We start from the raw sequence: 10,115 nt of genomic DNA, 5'->3' as shown, positions 1-10,115 counted from the left end.
CTTCTCCTGCAGCCGCTGCACAGAGAGAGAGATGAAACGGCAGCTACCTGGTCTCCGGGGGAAAGGCGGTGTTCGGAGGTGGGAAAGCCTCAGCAGCCCGGCAGATGCGCGTAGGGGCAACCGGGCGAGGGGCTGGAGAGAGGGGGAGCAGCCGGCAGTGCGTACCCGCTCCTGGGGTCTTCACGCATCTGCCCGCGAACCCGCGGGGAGCGCTGAGGGCAGCCCGCAGCTCGCAGCCCGCCTCCTCCGGCTCCCCTGAGCCCCGCGGGGCTCCCGCTCCTCTCCCTGCCCTCCCCCAGCCCATCGCGGGGTCCGGGATGTGGCGGTGGCGTCTGCGAGGCTGGGTGCTCCCAGCGTGAATTTTCCTTGTTTTCTCCCAGCGAAGAACACGCCAAGATACGCGGAGCAGGGGCTGGTGTGCGCTGAGCGGTCTCCCTTGGGAAGGACTTGGGGGGATTTGTGGGCGAGTGTTCTCAGACTGGGATAGCCGGGAGGTAACTGCTGGCTGCAGCAGCAACAGCTTTGGAGGCTTCCCGGGAACATCGGTGCCTTTGAGCTGCTGTGAGAGGCAGCCCGTGGTACGCTGCTGCTTTCTACTAGATGGCAGTGCTGAGAGCTGGATAGTTGGAATTGTAGGTAATGGTGTTGGGAAGCTCGTGCAGCTGGATTTTGGTGGTTATGGACGAAGCACTGGAGACTTCACGTGTGTCCTGTGAGCTTATTAGCAATTTCGAGGATTTTTTTTTTTTTTTTTTAAATGCTATCTTGTTATGCAATTAGGCTTTAGTGAAATTGTGATTCTTACACTGTACTGGAAAGAAAAAACACATTCAGGAGCTTAAACTTTGCTCTTACAGCGGTATTTACAAAGTTTCCAAGGTTTGGAGCTAGTGGCTGGCACCTGATTGGCAAAGACTTGCAGCTGAGGGTCATTCTGTGCTTGTCCAGAGCAATAAATCACTGACTGAAAAGAAATGTGGCTGCATTACACCCTCTTGGTTTAACACGTTCTGTATATACTGAAGTGTTGACCACAGTGTTTTGTTAGGCAGTTTGAGATACAGTTAATGAATCAAATACCTTTCTTGAATAGAGCTCACAGTGATTTCAGCAGCAGTTGTGTTGGACATCTCAAGAGTGCTGAATTTTATTGTGGAATATCTAAAGTAAAACATTTCTTTCCTCTTACTCTATGCTTGTTTTCCTACTTGTGCCTTTGGAGCAGCAGAATGTAGTGCTTTTGCCAATGTTTTCATTGATAAATTCAGATTAGGGCTGTATATCTGAAGGCAAGGGTTGTTCAGGAGCTCAAGATGTGCCCATTGAGAGAGTGAAAAGTTAACCTGTTGACTTGAATGTGAATAAAATGGACACCAGAAATCTTATTTTACATTTGCATATCATTAGTTCCAAAGTTTTCAGTAATGTGCAGAAAGGTAAGCATATCACAGTCGTTTGTTAAACTCATGTCATTATAATTGACTAGGCATTATTCTTTGTAGTATTTTGTTGGCTTGTGGATTTTTTATTTCTCATTTACCATTATGATTGCAGTTTAAGGGCTAAGCTTTAAAATGTTTGCCACTCTTCTGCAGAGAGTTGCCAATTGGATGTCATGCGTGTCAAACTAAACAAAGAGGCTTTAAATAGTAAGATCATCAGTTTAGTAACAAGTTAGTGTGAAAAATGGTAATATACACAAGAATGAAAATCTGAATTATCACATCCATCTTTTGATTCTAATATTGATAAAATACAAAGCAGAAAAGCAAATAAACACATTCAGATTTAACTACCTAAAATGATTTGAAGTGGAAGAGCTGTTTTTGTTATGTACTTTATGCTTTAAAAAAAGGGGGGGAGGGGGGAGGCAGAGGGTGGTAATGGTGATGAAGGAAGAGGTTATTTACAAGCATTTATTTTGTTTTCTGGATCTCAAAATTCCATTATGTAGCAGGATGTTTTTCAGTATCTGCTTTCTCAGTATCTGGAAAAGCTGATGTTGCTGCTGCAGGAGCAATTACAGTGATTTGCAGCACAGGAGAAAAAACCAAAATTCTATTCCTACTTTCTGCCTCTGCCTAAAAAGATCAGCTATTTAGCTCTGTTTTGGGTTGTCAAGAGTAGATATGAGGTAGGAAAGTTAAGTTTGTTCAACAAAGGGTGTAAAGTTTACGAACAAATTAGGAAATTTTTTTCCAGAATAAAATGAGTAAATTTGCTTCACAGATTACATTAAATAATTCCTCTTCTTTGGCTTTACCTCCCAATTGTCTACCAAGAAACCCTCACCAAAAGTCAGGGAGTTTTCCTAGGTTTTGTTTGTTAGTTGCTTGCTCTGTCTTGTGAGATGTTGAATCAAAAGGCAGAAGAGACAGGGGAGCTCTGTAGGCTTTTGTAAAAGAGGCTTTCTGAATTGCAGCTTTATAAAAGGTGCATGAGAGAATCCCATCCTTACTAAAATCACTGGGAATTTTGCTATCATAGTTCTCTTTTGGTTCACTTCATATCCTGTATAGATCAGAGCAAAATGTGTCTGATGGAACCCGAGATTTGACCTATTATAGGGCAGGAGTTCTTGGTTTATGCTGACCTTCAAAAGGGTTTTAGTTTTCAGGCATCATGTTTCTCCTTTAGAGGATATTTGAGACTTCCTGCAAAGAAAACAAGGCAGTGAGAGATATGAAATGAAGAGCTGGTTTGTACTGAAGCATCTTCTACAGAATAAGGCCAGAAGAGATATAGAGTGTGTGTATGTTGTATGTATGCATGCTACCACACAATGAGTGAGTCATGATACTCAAGAAAGGCAAAGGTCTTGAGTGTCTTGGGAGGTGACAGGATTTTTTATTTTGTTATGGAGATCAGGCACAGTATTTCTTTTTTTTTCTCTTTTCAGACTCCACCCTTGATGGTACAGAACCAACTTGACCCGTGATTTTTAAGCAACGGTTTACAGAGATAGTATGGTAATAATTTCTACGTTAGAAATCGGATTCAAGCTCCTGCATTGTCAGGCTCCTGATTCGTGACCAGCTAGAATTACAGTAAGTGATTCTGTATAATTTTGGTTTTTGTCTTTTTTACTCTCGGAGAGCTTTTTCTTACCTAGTGATCTACTGCATGTAACCTGTCTCCTAACTTGTCTGGGGCAGAAGGAGCCTTTCAGAACTTGTTTCAGTGGGGCTCAAATCCCTCTTTGTAGTTCTAAGAGATAAGTGTAATAGAAAGCAACAGTCTGACTGTGGTTTAAGGTCAATGGTAGCTGCCCAAAATATTTAGTATTTTTAAGAGGCAGACCTCTATCATATAAAAAAATGAAATTCTTGTTTTCTGTGTCATAAGTAGTTTCATTCTGTGTTTTACTTCTGTGCTCATGGGTATAGCAACTACATAGTGTGACCTTCTGCATTTTTATAGCAATGCTGACCTGTGGACACAACTGCATGTTAATTCATCCTTCAGATATAAACAATTTGCTCAAGTTACATGGAGATTGTGATCTTGCTTTTCTGTCATCAGATAAAACCCTTCAGACTTTAGCTTTGTAAATCACTTCAGCACAGTAAAGCCATCTTTTCTAAAAGAATTTAATACAAGATGCTGGGTTCAAATAGCAGTGAGTGCTAGAAGGAGTGACAACTGTATGTAATATCTTTTGTGTGCATGACTTTGTTTAGGATGATTCTATCTTCCTAATCCTGTATGTGCAAACTTGATACTCCTGGATGTGGCAGAGGTTCAGACAGATTGAGAGCTGAAGTGGAAAAGCCACTAATAGCTGCAGTGTGCAGAGCCTGCTCACTAGTTTCACCCACTGTCACACACACAGCTAACATGTCACTGTCCAAACTGATGTCTGTGTGCATACACCACTTTACCAAACTGCATCAGCTGAGACTCTGCTAGTTTTAATCACACTACTTTTAAAAATTTAAATGTTGTAATTCATGTATCACTAGAATTGTTCTACCACTCATTTGTCCACAGATCATGTTTCATTAGAAGTGCTGATGAGTACCCAGGATTCTGAAGACAGCAGTTTTGTGCAAGATAAGAATGCTACTTAAAGAAGCTGATGGAGGATAGAGTTCCAGAGATCCTGGTAGACACTGACAGCATAAGATGGCACCGTAGTCTAGTCTGAAATTGTAAGTCTTAAGGAGGACTAGATGTCCTTGACTTAACACAAAGCTATTTCACTGAAGAAACTTCATAGTGAGCTAGAGTCTGCTTTTAGGACTTGTGGAAATGTATTTATTTCTGTTCAGTTACACTAATGTGACTGTGAAGCAACTATGTTTTTTCTACATGTGGATGTGAATTGAATCTCTCTGCATTACAGAAAGTAATTTTATTTACTCTGGTGTCCCTGAGATCTGCATCCATAATTTCTGAATGACTTTGTTCCTAGAACTGCTAAGTAATCTGGGAAATGGATGGTGGAAGGTTTAGGTTTGTTTGTTTTTAAATAAAAAGTACTGGCTCCAAAGGATTCTCCATTTTCAAAGCTGTGTATTGTTCCAAAGATGTTAGTTTATATGCTGAAGGCTGCTTGAGACCTGCAGTTAACATAGGTTATTAAATCACTGATGTCATGAAATATGCAGTGTATTTCCTATGAATGATGTTCATACCCTTGCAAAGTCTTCTCAAGGCTTTTTGAAATATAGGGTCCTGTCAGAAGGCCAGGGCACTAACACTGCTTATTATGCCTGGGAATACATTACACAGTTGTAACTCCAATATTAAATACCAAAATAACACTACACTTGGCAGATATAAGATTGATAACTGCTCCTGGAGAAAAAAAAATCAATATTAATGGATATTTTAGTGAAGAAGTCCAGTAGACTTTAGTTTTTTCCATTTCAAAAAGTCGTTTCTGTTTCTTTTCACCTTAATATGACAGTTCTTGTAAAAATCATTAAAGGCAGAAAGCACTCTTGAAAAAAGTCTGTCTTTACTTGTAAATAGGCAATGTTCAAATCCTGTCTTTCATTCCTGTGCGACCCTGAGAGCTGCAGGAGGTGAATGTGTTTTATTGGGAAATGGAAGGCTAATTTGAATATGGATATCTGCTCAAATTACCATCCCAACTTTATTTTCCACACATGCATACCTTTTACAGAAACTCACTGTGAACATGGAAATGCATATGCCTGGATATTCAGAATGAATGTTCTGGTAGAGAGAGCTGTACAGACAGACTCTTAGGTCTAATTTTTACTATTTTAGAAGTCGGTGAAATTGCATCTAAACCTAAAAGAGAATAAAACAACAGAAGGAGCACTGTAACAGTGCAAGCTGAAGTGTTAATAAAAGCCCAAGTGCTTGGTAAAGATACATGCTTGCATTTGTAAACCCAAAAGGGGAAGTTAAGGTTAAATGTCCTCCTAGATACCCACTCCTTTGTTTGTTCTGCATCTCTATAGCAAGTGGTATACTTTATTTATAGGAATACTCTATTTGCAGTTGTAGCTGTTCAGGTAATTATGCATCGTGCATTACTAGTGCAAAAAAGAAGTGACTGTGACATTTGTAACTTCTTGAAATGCATGTTTAGGGAAATCAGAATTATACTTAGAAATCAGTCTCCTTAGATCCTGCACGTTGTGTGTGTCAGCAGCTGAATAGCTTTTAGTCAAATGCAAAGGGTACAGGTGAAGATAATTTGTGTTAAGTGACATCTACAAGTGTTAGATGTCGAAAATTGGTGTAAGAATAGCAGCAGTGAGTAAAGTATAAAATGGTTTGAAATAAATGGTAAAGGAGCAGATATGGGACAATGGGAGCTGCTGACAAAGGCAAAACAATAGACAAGATATTTGAAGGAAATTGTCCTTTCAAAAAAAAAATAAAATGTAGTAAACTTTGTAGTGGCAAAGATCAGCAACTCGTATATTCTTTGTAATATATGAGTTGTAAGTGAAGTCTTTGCACGTGAGAGTCAAGTGTTACAACAAATTCACCATTGGCTTGTGAGCTAAAATATACTCTATAAAAATGTCATTTGCTCTTAAATTGAACATATTTTTTAAAATAATATTTTTATTGAGATGATTTATGATGGTTTTATTACCTTCACTTTTTCATCTACACTTCCATGTGAATTTTTTTGTAGTGTACCTATATTTTTTCTGAAATTCCTAGAATCAGAAATTTGAAACTTTCACACCCTTAAGACACTCTCAAAGCTCACACGACTATTTGTATTTACTCAGTAAGTTTGTGCATACCTTATTTCATTATTGTAAGTACAGCACAATAATGTTACTGATTAACGTATATTTCATGGTTGATTTCACCTCTTAGCAGGGAAAGCTTAGATGAGTTTAGATGATTAATTCATTTAGATGAATCTATGCCTCAGTTTAAAATTTATATTGTATTTGTATATTGTATTTGTTCCCTAATTATACACTCCAGAAAGTTGTGATCCTTGTGGTTTCTACCCTGAGAGACAAACCATTCCATTTCACTGTGGATACTTGCTACTCCTCTTCACTGGGAGAACACACACTGTGTGTAACACCAGTGATCTGAGCCTCTTATGGTGTCTTAGAGTTTGCAAGGAAATACAAATGATGGCATTTTGTAAAGATGCAGAGAGCTTTTTCAGGTATAATTGAATAGCTGAAACTACTGCAAAGTACTCAGAATTTTGCTCTGTGACAGTATTTGTTCTGAACTGTATCTTTCAGGTGCTATTAATAATAACTATTTTCATAATAGATGACTTGCAGTCTGTAAATCAGGTCATTCCAATTACAACCTTCTGTCTCTCCCTGCTGCTTCACTGGTGGGAAATTTTTAGCAACCAACAACATTGCAGACTTTGCTACTTCATGAATGTGCGATAAGGTGAAGGCTCCATTGGTGTATAACTATCTCTGGATCTTGTTGGAAGTCAGGATTCAAAAGCTGAGGTTTGCTTAAACTGTCAGTAACTCGGTAGCTAAACTCTCTCTTTTTTTTTTTTTTTTTTTTTTTTTTTTTTTTTTTTTGTGGCAGGCAGATACTTACCTAATTTCAGTTTTAAAGAAAAGTTGACTTTTGTAGCCCAATTCCTGCCTCCCACCAGCTTGCCAGGATGACAGCTCTTTTACTTCACAAGTGTAGAATGACAGTTGAAAGTGAATTGTGTGGGGACAGGGAGAGGAGGAATTGAAAGGTTTCCTATTTGGTTGAGAAAAGTACGGGGGAGCAGTACAGTCCATTGAACCTGCTCACTGATCCCAGCTGGTCTTCAAAAACTGGGTTGTCACAAGCAGTCCATGACTTGTAGGCTGAGAGTTGTCACGTGCAGCTGTGGTGACAACACACAAACACCAGTGTCTTTTCCACACAGCCAAGCTGGAGACTTATTCTTACAATTCCACTACTGAGTAGCTACCTACACAAAAGGCAGGCAGCTGAATCTCCCTGGATGCATTCCACGTGTTTCTCAATAAATTTTTTTTTAAATAAAATGTTTTTATTTTTTTTTTCTCAATAAAATTTTGCAACTCAGAGTGGTTTTTTGGACTTGACCAAAATTTGGACTATTTAAAATACAGGCATATGCTTCCATAAAATAGTGACTGCAGACTATAACAGGCCTGCTAATGGCTCTGAGAATCCTTATGGGCTTGAGGTTTCATTTTTCTCCACTCTTGCAAGATTTAAGTCATACTTTGTAGGTCAGAACACTTAGAAGCAATCTTGGCACCTTGATTCAGCCTGTCAAAGAGAATACTTGTTTTTCCAGAGATGTTATTTGAAGAGTTCCCTTGGATATGTGATACCACTTTTGAATTAACTCTGAATTCACTGAACTAAAGAATTTTTAAATTTTTTGTTTGTTTGTTTTAGATTTTTTTTTTTGGGGGGGGGGGAGGTAATGGTTTGTTTGTTTTTAATAGAGGTAAATAAATATGGTTAATATTTGTTGTAGCATTATCCAGAGATTCTGGGAAACTATTTTATTTATCAGGTAGTACATTTTTTCCTGATGGTTCTGCAGAGCCCTTTTTTCATTTAGGAAGAGAGACTTGCTGCTTGGTTTTTCTTTTCCAGATCTTCAATTTGGTACCACAGCATTCTGTTCCTGCCTCCTTGAGGAGCAGATCCTCCCTGCCACCACTCCATTGCAATGACCCAAGCATTTGGTCCTTAAATTTGAGAACAGCAAACCAGAGAGGTGGAATAATTTAACTAGTTGGCTTGTTTCAGTCTTCTTCTAAACATGGAAATCAGAGCCTGCAAACGTTTGTAAGATGCAGCATTGGCACCCATATGATAATTTCTGTGAAAATGCAGATATGACAACTTTGTTATGAAACTGCTGGGAGCTTCATGAATTATTGTAACAAATCCTGTGACTAAAAGGCACGTAATGGTTATGTTATTCTGCTGAATGTTTGTTTCTGCACTACAGAGCCCATTTAGAATGGCCATGTAATTAAAATTCTTTTAAATTAGAGTGGGAGTTCTCACATGCTTACATGTCTAACTTGTGCTGACATACATAAGGAGTTGAGTCCCAAAATACTGTGTTTATTTTAGCCCATTATTTTCTTCAACCATACTTTCAGATCCTTAGTGCTCCGTTCTTTGTGGCAGATTACTGCAAGCAGGAGTAATGTTCTCCACTGTATACATTTTATATCATCTCTCATCTCCTTTTTATACATACATATATTTCTCTTGTAGTATGCACTGCCATTTATTCTTAACTTCTGTCTATTGAGTTTTAAGGACCATGTGCAACAGTGAATGTCCTGAATATTTTAGGGAAAAAATTACGCTTCATCTCTTCGAATTTTGTGTGTGAGCTCTGGCACCCTGACCCCTCAAACTCCTGACTGGAAACACTGTAGATCTTGCTACTGAATACAGTGTTGCCAAATTTCCCTGTGATGCTAAATGTGCAGCAGATCACAAATGGAGGTTCAGTGCTCTAAAGTATTGTTATGTTGCTAGATAATGATAATCAGTAATTAAGCAACAGTGTGTTATATGCCGCTCAGAACATCAGTTCTCAGCCTGTTTTCCTTGAGCAGGTTAGATTAAATTATATTATATTGTCTTGTATTAGCCTAAAATGAGAAGTGTTACTTTGTGTTAGTCCTGGATATGACTTTAATGTTACATAAAGGGGCTTTTAACCCCAAAAAAGGCACTAACAATAAGATACGGATTCAGGTGTGGTGTGAACCAGGGACTGCTTGTGTACCTAGAAGTCAGGTGCTGCTTATACTCTCTGACTTTCCTGCATTCTGTCACAGCCTATTAACATTTATCTGATGACCTGGGATTTGTAAAGCTGTGCCTATGATAGTACTGATTACACTGGAAAGAAAAAGCAGTCCACAGCTACTTGGAATAGTGTCTGCTGTCATCTGGGAATTTGCCTTATTAAGGCATCCCACTTACTCTCTTAGTTGTTGATGTTGAACAGAAGTAGAAATTGAGAGCAGATCTCTAAGTTGTTTCATTGTCCTTGAAACTGGATTTTTATTCCAGTTCGGAATGTAGTTTCCTATCTGTGACTACAAATTTTTCTTCTGTCAATTTCTTTTCAGCTGACACCAAACTGCTGCTCTGTGCATGGCTCTCAGAGAATTATAGAATGGGTTAGATAGATGGGACCTTAAAGATCATGTAGTTTCAACCTCTCTGACATGAGCAGTGGCATCTTCCAGTAGACCAGGTTACTCAAAGCTCCATCTAGCCTGGCCTTGAACACTTCCAGGGAGGGGGCATCCACAGCTTCTCTGGGCAACCTGTGCCAGTGTCTCACCACCCTTATAATAATTTCTTGTCCTAATGTCTAACCTAAATTTACTCTCTTCCAGTTTAAAGCTGTTACCTCTCGTCTTATCTCTACATGCCCTTGTAAAATGTTCCTCCCCAGCTTTCCTGTAGCCCCTTCAGGTACTGCAAGGCCACCATAAGGTCTCCCCTGAGCCTCTCCAGGCTGAACAACCTCAATTCTCTGTTTTTCTTCAGAGGAGAGGTGCTCCAGCCCTCTGATCATCTTTGTGATCCTCCTCTAAAGTTGTTCTAATAGCTCCATGTCCTTCCTGAGGTCAGGGCCCCAGAACTGGACACAGTACTTCAGCTGGGGTCTC

This window comes from Calypte anna, chromosome 5 (assembly GCF_003957555.1).
Source record: "Calypte anna isolate BGI_N300 chromosome 5, bCalAnn1_v1.p, whole genome shotgun sequence".
In the NCBI taxonomy this organism is placed as follows: domain Eukaryota; kingdom Metazoa; phylum Chordata; class Aves; order Apodiformes; family Trochilidae; genus Calypte; species Calypte anna.
Note: the sequence above shows the minus strand (reverse complement) of the source record.